The following is a 12,144-nucleotide window of genomic DNA, read 5'->3' on the forward strand; positions in this document are numbered from 1 at the left end:
CCCTTCTCGGTCTCTCTCTCAGGTAAGTCACACACCCAGTTACAGAACTTCAATAGAACTCTGTGGCAGTTTACAGACTCCACTTTAGCTTGTAAATTCTCTTTTGAACCCAATTCTGTATTTCCATTTGTCTTTGATTTTTGTACTCGTGTATTCTGCTATTTCATTTCTCTATAGGTCTTACCGTGAATTGCTGCCTCCCTGTTCATCACCCACAAAATACATGTATGCTAAGTGATAGTGCAATGTAAATAAAGCTCCTAGTCCTGTTCCTCAAATGTAACAAAAGCAGGATAAGCAGTAATCATCGCCAATTTCATTGTTACCTTTATTTTCTAATTTTGTCTTCGCAATAACCCTAGGTATGGCTATGTAAGTCTTATTATCCTATTTACTGATTATGAGTGCCAAGGGGATAAGATGTGTAGGTCACCAAATATGAAAGTACAGGTAGGATAACAGGTACAGCTATATCCACACACCAGTAAGATTATAATGACTGTGTGAAGAATAATCAGTTTGAGACTAAATTTTGTGAAAGCGAATTTTCAGATTAATGTGACAAAATTAACAGTACTTAATGTATATTAAGCACTTACTATATTCCAATAGCTATTGTAAAAGTAATGTTGTAAGTTGATACTAGCAGTAACTCAATTATTTAAGTACTTTTATCATGGTTTTGTACAGGAAACCAATATGAGACTCTGCGGGTTAAAGAGCTTGCATTCAGTCTAGTAGCAGTAAGCTAATAAATCACCAACAGGGGATTTGAATATAGACCATCTGGTTTCCACAAGTGTCCCTGTTACCCTCTTCTGTCTCTGAAATGAAGAATAAGAAGTTAGGAGAGAGGAGAGAAGAGTAATGGTAAATGAAAATTTATCAAGGTAGAAATAAGTAAATCATACAGAGGCTGGATCATTCCTCATGTATGGGTTATGAGACAACATCTGGGTGAAGAATCAGGTGGAAATGAGGTGGGGAATGTTTATGATGCAGCCACAGAAAAGTGGCCCTTGATGATCAGGTTGAGGTATTTGAGGGTCTGCAACAGCCTGAAGGTAACCTGACCCTCTCTATACTTTAACTTAATCTATGTCAATGCACCAGCAAATGAAAACGTTGAGGAAAAATGCACTGGTATATATGGAAGCAGTCAGTTTTTTATGTGGAGCTAGAAGAGTTTGTTTAGAATTGGTAGCATTTCTATTTAAAATGCTTCATGAACATCGTGTCGTTTAACTATTTATAAAAGACGAAAGAGACAGACTGCAGGCAGATGCTCTGGTCACATCTCAGTCCTAACCCCTTCTGGAAGGTTAAGTTCTGGAAACATAGGATAGATGGTTTTATATCAAGCCAGCTGTGTGCTTCCACACAAGGTTTAATGTTGAAAGTTCCTTAACTGAACATCCGGCTAATAATGTGCCTTCCATTTTTCAGCAGCACTTACATATGTCACCTAGCCAATTGGAGGAAAGTACATGGGTCAAGTAACTGCAGAATGATTTCAAATGTTTGCCTTACCATCTATAAACATAATTCAAGAATAATAACCACAATCTTGGGGGGAAATCTTGGTGAGTCCCTTTTACTAATAGTTCTACAACAGAAATGCAAAAAGAAACTTGGTGATAATCTTATGAAGTTAAGCCAATAACTCTCAAATATAACAACTTCAGTATGAAAGGAATTATTTCTTTGGCCTATGTACTAGTTGAGTTAGCCCCTACCTCACTACACCAACTAAAACGATTTTTAAAAACCTTAAAAGTGGGGCGCCTGGGTGGTCCAGTCATTAAGCATCTGCCTTCGGCTCATGTCATGATCCAGGGTCCTGGAATCGAGCCCCTCATTGGGCTCCCTGCTCAGCGGGAGGCCTGCTTCTCCTTCTCCCACTCCCCCTGCTTATGTTCCCTCTCTCGCTGTGTCTGTCTCTGTCAAATAAATAAATAAAATATTTTTAAAAAATCTTAAAAGTGATGAGGGTGTAACATTTACATTAATAACTTCTTTGGTAGAACTGGTTTTAGGAAAGGAAATATTTTCATAATTCTCATTTCCAGCTTTTCCTAAGAGATAGATATATTCTTTAATGCAGTGAAAGCATAATTTTTCTAAGGGAGAAACATGGAAGTAACTCTATCTTTTTCAAGGTTATTTAAAAATCATTTGATACTTGATCAACTAATAGTCAATCACCTGAGTTCTAATTCATGACTAAAACCCAGCAGATTAGTTTGAATCATTCTGCTAATGTGAATCTGATTTGACCAGATATTAACTGCATCATTTAAAATGTTATTAGAATCTATTGAACATTGGCCAGCACTACAATTTTCTTATTAATTTCTGGAAAAAAAAACATTTGAGGTCATCTTACCTGCTGTTTCAAGAAGTAAACAATTATATGTATTATAATTCATGGAAAACATATATATATTTTTTTCTAGGTTGTTTTCCTTGTCTACTGGTGAGCAAACATCTATCAGAATCTTTGGCATCTATCAAAGTGTTCTGAGTGTCTTATAACAACAGAACACAGATCCAAGAAAGTTTAGACATGACTAAATAAACAGCACGCAGATGTGGATGCTGAAAAATTAATACCACACAACCTGATGGGCTGTAGTACCAAAATGCTTCTGCAAAAACAGAATGAAATAAACCCAAGCACAAATACTCATGCAATCATGCATAAATGAATCATAAAACATTGAAGCAGAAGTTTAGAGATCTGGCATCAAATACAACGTCTGACAAACTACTCAGCTGCACACATTGTTCTTCCTGTCATCTCATTGGTAGAGAGAACGTTGGAAGTAAAAGTATCTGGTTACATGTCAACAGAAACCGTTTAAAAAATAATTTCAAGACATTTTATGTTTGTTATCCTCCTCATAACTCAAAAACTGCCTCTTAAATTTTCAGAATAGGTACTTATATTCTCAGATAAGATGTTCTAATAGAGTACCAATTTGTTGTTGTCATTAAGAATTAAGGCCACAGGAACCCTGGGAGGTTGCTACTGACATCTAGTGGCATAATTTTTTAAATGCCAAATGTATTAAAAATATATAACTAGAGAGAAAGGGACAAACATACATAAAAATGCACTTGCAAAGTCTAGTGGACACCCCATGTCATAAATTATTTGCCTCTGCCCACACTACTCTGTTTGCAATGAATTGTTCCCCTTCCAAAGTAATGTTAGTACCACAAAACCAAAGAAATGAAAACTAACGCACATGCTAAAGCCTTAAAGGAACCAATTCCCTCAAAGTTCTTAGTCCTCTACTGGGAAGTACCAATTCCCAGACAGCCCTGACTCCCAAAAGCCCTGCTCCAACCCCAACAATCATTAATTTCATCTCCACTTTCTAAATAATAATCGCCCTTTCCACACCTAGTATTTAGGTACTTTTAGGATCCAAGCCTAAAGAAAATACTGTAAAGCAGAGAATATTTTATTTCAGACTGCATATATACAAACATACACACACATTCAAAATGGCCACAAACTTCTTAGTCATGAGGTTCAACAGTTATTGCAAACTTAAAAATAGCTTTCAGGGACAGCTTTAATGGCTTCCAAGCAGCAACATGAATAATGATGTATAGAAAAACACAGAAAAAACTGAACTTGGGAAAAATGATAAGGCGCATAGAGCATGCTTCTATAAACATGTAAAGAGATTTGTTTTGTAGTCTCTATATGTGTGTATGTATGTACGTATGTATATATGTATGTATGTACGTATGTATATATGTAGTGCATGTGTGTATGTGAGTAGAACAAGAGACTCTCAAGTTTTGCATGTACCCCACTCCAAACTAGAACACTGATGAATATAGTAGGTAAACACTGATTTAATGAATGAATACATAAATGAATGAGGGGGCAAATTACAATACAACATTTTTTGTTATTGGTTCTAATGTGAGATACGCTATAGGTATTGTCTTTATAAGGCAGGGTTTTGCTTGTGGGCAACAAGTGCCTTAGCTGTGTGGCTCAGGTTAGAATTTTCTTCCATGACATGTGTGCAAAGTGGCAAAAGCCAATGGGTGATAGAATTGGGCAATCTTCCCTTGGTGAAGAGAATGTTTCAATAGTGAAAAATTGTTTTCTTTATAAGTTAATGTATTTGAATTTAGATTTTATTCTCATTGAAAAGATGTGATAAGAGGACAGTAGGTTCTCAAGGCAATCTTAAATAATACAAAACATAGCTAAATTATAACTCTCATAGTACAAAGCACTCTTATCCTTTAAATATTACTTTAGTGGAAATCATGGTGATATAAGGAGTTCATTCATTCAAAGTTTGTGTGCTTCACTCAAAGTGGGAGTAAAAATGGATGGCAAAAGAATCTTCTTTACATTCATATTAAAGGAAAGAAATCCCATGTCTGTGTCTGTACCTATATGTAATAAAATGATACTTGTACATATGCACATATACACACCTGTACACTTAAGTACTAGTAGTAGCAATCTATGCAAATCAGTGACAGTGCAGCATCTAGATGACTTTACCAAGTGAATATGGGTTAAGGGAAAGACATAGTTGTAGTGTTATGATGAATTCAGAAGGCTTCTTAAAGAGAAGTTGTAAGGTTATGTAGGCTTAGGAATAAGGGAGAAAGATTGGGCATTCAAGGGTGGAGTATTCAGCTTAAAGAAAGACAAGAATGTTTAGGGTAAGAGGTATAGTAAGAGAGAGACAAAGGAAGAAATACAGGCAGGGGATTGATAGAAGAGCATGAATATTATTTGCAGGACTTGATTTTAGACAGTGACATGCCTTATAGTTTTGGGAGTTTTTAAACAGGTTTTAAAAAGATGGAGTACCCCACAGATTCTATTCTTCAGAGGAATAAAACATAACAAGAACTTTTCAAATGACAAAAAACATAGAAGCCAAAAAAATTATCTAAAACTATCATAATAGCTCTTTGTCACATAAATCTTCTTCAAGAATTACTTTTTAATCACTTCTATAAGAAAATGCTCTGTGATCTCTTCTCTGACTTGCACTTTAAGCACTCTTTGGGAGCATACTTTGCCTGATGCTACACCTATATTCCTGCATAGCATTACATGTATCACACACAGCACCTAATTCAGGCAATGTGACTATTATCACACCTCTTGCATATTTCTACTTCTCCTTTAAATTCACAGCCATTAATTTACTAATCAACCCGCAAGTTTTGATGATTTACTTTCCACTGTTACTTTAGGGTGGGTATGTAATAAATAATATAAAATATAAGTAATGCAGTAAGCTCTTAAACTATCACAAGATTTTCATGCTTTTAAACCTCAACAGATATTACATCTGTGTTTCCTACAACCTGTATAATAAACTACAGTGAAACACATAACTAAACAATTTATTAACAGCTTATTTATTAGTGCTCTTGAACCTAAGCAACATACACTAACCTTATGATACAGTTTATTTTCAATTCTTAAAACTGTTTGTACTAAGTTTAGATCTCAACCTAGTGTACATCAAAAAAAATGCCAAATCCTTAATATCTCATTACAGTTACCTACAGTTAAATATATGTGAGGAAAAAAACTTGATATTCTTACATAATAAAAATAAATTACATACATGAAATTTTCTTAATGAAATTCTATCTATTTCCAGGACATATAAAACATACGTAAAAACAGCCTCTATGTTTGTACATAATCTTTCTAGGGGTGTATAGAAAGATATTTTGACCTGACTAGTTGAAGTTGCTTCTCTCTTTGAATGACAAAATTCAGAATATTGTGACTAAATCACTCCCTGTAAAAGAGTCAAATGCAGAACTTTTAAGTGTCTTCCCATGCAAAAGTGAATGCTATTCAAACAGCTTGTTCCCTGAGCTCCATTGTCACAGTTAATCTTATACAAAAGTGCGTTAGTTTTCAACTGGGAAAATTGAATGGTCCCATTTGTCTAAAAATAACACCCTCACTAGTGTGTCTTAAACTTCCGTATTCTTACTAGGAGGCCAGCATTACCTTGATAACAAAACCAGATAAAGACTCCACTAAAGGGGTACCTGGGGGGCTCAGTCGGTTGAGCATCTGCCTTCAGCTCAGGTCCTGGGATGGAGCCCTGTATCAGGCTTCCTGCTCAGCAGAGAGCCTGTTACTCCCTCTCCCTCTGCCTGTCTCTCTGTCTATTTGTGCTCTCTCTCTAGCTCTCTGTCGAATAAATAAAATCTTAAAAAAAGAGACTCCAATAAAAAAGAGAACTATAGACCAATATCCCTGATGAACATGGATACAAAAATTCTCAATAAGACACCAGTAAAACAAACTCAACAGCACATTAAACATTGAAATTTAAGTGTCTATATTCCATCTGAGATAATAAATATTGAGCATCAATAATTAGCACTCAGTCGTATTAATAGGAATTTTTTATAAGATTGCAAACACCCCTATTTCAATGAGTCGAAAGGTCTAACTTAGAGAGGTGATGATGTTAACACCATTTTCTCCACCCCAAATACTCTTCCACATCCCACTCCCAACATGCATATAACCACACACATGCTAAAGCATAAGCTCTTTGAGAATTCTGTCAGACCAAAGCACTTGGACTCTAGAGTATACAGAACTGTTTCTTTATTTTCAAAATAAGTTTATCCATCTCTTACATACATAAAATAAAAGGTTAGTAAAATTGAATATTAGCATATACAGACCTCTGAAAAAAGAAAAATATCACACGAATACATCCTGGATACTCCGTGCTTTCTTTATCCTTTATTTTCATTCTAAAGCTCATAGATCCTTGACCCTCATTATTGGTTTCATCTGATTCGGTCTTTTTTTCTTTCCTCTCTCTTTACTGGGTCATTCATCAATTTACCCTCAACAAACACTTTACCACCACTTATCTCCCTATGCCTATATCATATAGCTCAGCTTCACCCTCTTCCACATATGGTCCAGGTAGTTCTCATTATGTCTCTCTTTGGCGAATCACAGTTAATAGTTCAATGCAAAAGACAACCCTCAATTGATGTCATTAACCATTTTTAAGATATTTTGTAGTTTGAATTAACATTTTAGTATAGATAAAACTTGAATAGAGTGCCCACAATTCAAAATCCTCTTTAGGGGAGAAAAGCTGCTTCCCTAAGGGGTTAATACATCTTTTGAAGAACTGGAAGTCAGAAATAAGTAGAAACACCCCCAATTTGCAATTCAGCCTAAATTTTTGTTCAACTGCAAATTAAAGTTCAGAAGCAACTTTTCTGCTAATGTCCATTAAATTTAAATGCTACCTTTATTTCAGCACTCATTTGTTTTTAGGAATTCAATGATTTGTCAAAAATAAAACCCAATTAATTCCAATTACTATGCAGTCTTGTACATTTCAATAATTCTATTATTTGTGTTCATATACATACAGTAATACTCTATCTTCACAGCTTTATGAATAGAAAGTATTGAGAGATGGGTCCAGTTCTCCATCACAATTCTAAGCTTTAGAAACACTTCTATAAAAAACTATTTTGAGATAGCAGTTTTATTCATAAAACATACACACATTATTTATCTGCATCTATAACCACACTTCATTTACATATACATGTCATTAGAATATTTGCATGAGTGTTCATATTCTTAGGCCAACATATGTAAATAAATCACATAGCAATTTGAAAATTTAGCAACTAAATAGGCAATCTGTTAAGTATAATCAGACATGCTATTCAGCAACTGTATGATATAATTCAATCTTCCAAAGAAAATATATGTTTTGCATGAGGGTGCCTTTATAAAAGCTTGATGAAGTTTTCTAGGAATTTGTACTGAAATTTACACATATTCAAAAAATAAAAGGTAAAGCCATCTGACTAATGCTTAAATGAAAGGAAAATCTCATCACTGTAACCTGATTTAGAATCTAATTGTCTTATTGTCTATCATTTGTAAATACGATACACTAATTGGGGCTATTTCCAAAGAGAATGCAATCTTCTTGTCAAGATCCTATTCACATATTAACATAAATGAAATAAAAGTGTCATGAAGTTAACCATTATCCATAACGTTTTGATAAGCTATATATATTTTAAAATTTACTCTTCACTTCATAGATAGGATGATCATCATAAATCATTCCCTCTACTTTTCAGATAATGATTTGATTTTTTTGGAGGGTTATACAGTAGCTAAAACCAGTGATCAAAAAAGCCAACTAGTTTAATGTGTCAGAGTTCAACAGACTAAAAAACTTATCAGTTCAAAAAAAGCATTACCTTGATCTGAATCTTCATAAAAAACAGCAGATCTCTTGCCAGGTAACACCATTTCTTTGGGTTCTGTGGGCAAAGAGAAAAGAGATTAATAAAAACAACCTTTCCTTTTACTCTTTAACTACTTCTTTTAGAAGATTCATTAGTAATAAAGGTCAGAGAGGAAAATCATTCAGCAAAATACTCGGCTCCATTCAGCAGCTGCCTTGGGAAGTACTTGCTATAAATGCCAAATAGTTTCCTCAAAAGTCCCCCCTTCCTACAGCTGAGAACATGGTAGATACTGTGGCAGATACTCAGCCTTGTTTTCTTTGCTTCTCTCTCTTCTCCCATGGGAACAAAATAAGCACTTGAACATGGAAAAGCATTAGCTTCCACTGTTTCAAAAGATAAGATGTAAGCCAAGTTGGGACAGAATATTTACTTGGAATACAACTAACTGAAATGGAATTGGCAATTATCTAAACTTACTTTTCTCCCTCCTGCAGTGAGTATGGGTTTTAAAATATTCATGAAAGCTTGGGTGTTTTCCTATTCTGTCTTTCCACAGAAGTGATAACATGAGATAGTATGGGATGACTCTGTAAATAATTGCAGATTACCCAGCTCATATGATGCAATTTCAGAGCTTTTCTATGCCTCAACAAGGAGGAAAACACTTTCTAGAAGTCAAAAGTATGAAAATATATCTTATTGCCTCTCTTAGCATATAACAATCTTGATGAGTATTCCTTAAGAGATTTTATTGCATCATTATCTGAATGTTCAGATTGGAGGATAAGAAATTCAAGTCTGAGCAACAGCTTTCCAGAAAAGAATGTTACATAGCTAGGTAAGAATTTTAAATTCATCCCTTAAGAAGGTTATTTGGACAAATGTTAACAGTTAAAAGCATCATTGATTAATTGAGTACAATAGTCATTATAAGAATAGTCCTATAACTGTAATCCATATAACACCTTACTAGCTATGTGACCTTGGGCAAGTACATTAAACTTTGTAAACCTTTAAATTTCACCTGTAATATCCAAATAATAATTCTTCCTACTCAACAGAGCTGATAAATAAATGAAATAAAATATTAAAGAACATAGGACTAATGATTATTAGCTACTATAATTATCAATAACATTATTATTATTATCATTGTTCCCCTTTTTAAAAAAATCTCACTACCTCATTGAAAATCTCTGCCTCTGAGGCATGTGGTGGAATAATTAAAATACTATCATACTGGACATCATTGAATTTGTCTTTTGTTAATCAGAGTCCTTAATGACAGAAATAGATAAATAAATAAATAGTCATTGTATATCTTTAGGCAGGTGGGAAAGAAATTTTTCAGGAAGATGAGTTAAGTTGCAACCACTCTACTGCACTGGCTTCTCTTTGATTTTGCTAGAGATTTTAATTTAAGGAAGGCCCCCAAGAAAGTATGATTTAGTTTAAGATTCTCTTAAAGCAACTGGCTCTTGTGTACTCGTGTCAGTATTCAATCCCATTCAGAAAACACCTCATGAGCTCCTAGTGCAAACCAAGGGTATGGACTGAGTTTAGAGGAAACAGTAAACAAAAAGCGACCCCCCAAAAAAACATAGTTCAGTGGAGGATTCACATCTTTAGACAATTATTTCAAATAATTGGTGTAAATACCAAGTTTAAATCATTAAACAATATACACTGTGTTGGAGCAACAGAAGGCATTGAAAGGATACTGTACAGTCAGGAAAGAGAGATTTTAAAAATAACCTTTATAAAGTCAGTCAGAATAGCTGAACTGATGCACACTAGCTGACAATCTGCCCTCTTTTGTCTAAGAAAATTTCACAAAAGAGAGGAACTTTGCAGGACTAGGTCTGGAAGGCAGGTAAGTAAGAATATGTCTTTCTAGGGAGCTGGGACAATGCATATGAAGAACTGAAACATTAAAACAAACAAACAAACAAGCAAAAACATGGAGACCAGATTAACATGAGACTGACTTGCAGAGCCCATTGTGCTTCTCCCAGTCTCTCACTAAAATGCTCAGAAGATGTCAAAGAAGAGAAATACTGGTAATGGCAACTAGAGAAAAGGGACAAAACATAAAAATGTATTTCCAGTAGCTGCACCCCTGATAGGGACAGATTAAGTAACACTGTTTTAGACTCAAACTTCATACTGTATATTTTGGAAGACACAGCATATATGATGAGAAATAAAGAAACTGGGAAGGGACTTTGATTCACACCAACAGTCCCCAACTCCAATTTGCTGGAATCAAGCAGACCAAAGTCTATATAACATCTCTGTGGGTTGAATTGTGTCCCCCAACAAATATATTGAAGTCCTACCCTTGCACCTGTGAGTGTGAATTTATTTGGAAATGGAGTCTTTCCAGATATAATGATGCTATATGGGAGGAGGGAAGCTTAATCCAACATGACTGGTGTCCTTATAAGATGAGACACAAAGAGAGACACATGCAGAGAGGAGAATGCCACATGAAGACAAGGCAAAGAGATAGAGATCATCATGTGATGAGGGAAGAGGTAACTGGAGTCAGCAAGCCAAAAAATGCCAAGGATTGCTGACAACAGAAGCTAAGAGAAAGTCATGGAACCAATTCTCCCCTAGGTTTACAGAGAGAACATTGTTCTCTCTCAATATTGTCGATCTCTCAACATTGTTGATCCCCTTATTCTAGATTTATAGCCTCTAGAACTGTGAAAGAATAAATTTATCTTATTCTAAGCTACCCAGTTTGTGGTAATTTGTTATGGCAGTCCTACTAAACTAATGTAGCAACTTTTGAGGCAACAAGAATTAGGCCTTTACCCTGCTCACTTGGAGCTTAAAAAATCTCACAGTTATACTAACTCAGCAAACATATTCTCAATTTAGAATTTAGAATGCCCAGCTACATATGAAAATCTTAATTTTTTTTATTATGTTATTTTAGTCACCATATAGTATATCATTAGGTTTAAGGTTTAAATTGCCTTCCCTCCATAGCTAGGATCTGCTGCAAGTACAAACTAACAGCCAATGAAGAGGGATATGTTGGTCCTGTATTTTTACCCCATGTCCCTCTTCCCCAGCCCAGTTAAGCTTGGTCCTAACGCCTCTGGGATATGGGAGTGGAGTGGAAAATGGAAGATAAGGAAAGAAGTGGTAACTGGAGAAGGAAATTTTACTCTCTGTCCACTGAGCTAAGAGAGCTGTTTTGTATTTAAAGCTGATTCTCAACCAGTGGATGCTTTTCCAGGTTTTTCAGGGATTGTTTCCCCCTCTCCAGTCACTGAGGAGCTTTTATGTGTACTACCTTGATATGAGTCAAACTTTCTCATTTTATCACTTACTACATCCACAGTTCCAACTAGCACCTTCAGCCCCTATCTGCCGAAGCCAACTCAGTCCCTGGGTAGCTCTCTGGGACAGCCTCATTCATTCAGCCTCATTCAGCTCCCTCACATTCATGGCCCAGACCTACCACACAGGGAGCTCTCACAAACCCTGGAGAAATGGGCTACTCTCAATTCAGTAACTCTCCTTTCTCTTCCATAAGTGCTCACTAGCTCATCTTGGCTTTAGATTCATCTGAAATCAGTCCACTATCTCCACAACCACACCCAAAACTTAAAGGAACACATACTAAACTCTCACTGAGTTTTGTTGAACCACCTCTTTTTATCAGTAGGAGGAGGAAAAAAGGGAAACACCCCACAACCTACGTCCTTGTGTACATTCCTAATGGACCCTCAGTTTACTCCAAAGAAATATGCCTTTAATCTCTAGGCCTCCCACCCTTTTTTGGATCAGGAATGTAGGAGTTATCTAACCAGTTCTCATATTTTTACTAGGGAATTTCTACAAGGTGAC

General features: G+C 35.5%; 1 protein-coding gene across 1 annotated transcript in view; it reads right to left on the bottom strand.

Moving 5' to 3' along the window:
- Positions 1 to 12,144, bottom strand: part of INPP4B (inositol polyphosphate-4-phosphatase type II B) — an 832,665-nt gene that overhangs the window by 674,384 nt on the left and 146,137 nt on the right. The window contains 1 exon segment of the mRNA XM_047718523.1: positions 8,287 to 8,349. The gene's annotated coding sequence lies outside the window, so the exon portion shown is untranslated.

The sequence above is a fragment of the Lutra lutra genome, chromosome 2 (genome assembly GCF_902655055.1).
Source record: "Lutra lutra chromosome 2, mLutLut1.2, whole genome shotgun sequence".
NCBI lineage: Eukaryota > Metazoa > Chordata > Mammalia > Carnivora > Mustelidae > Lutra > Lutra lutra.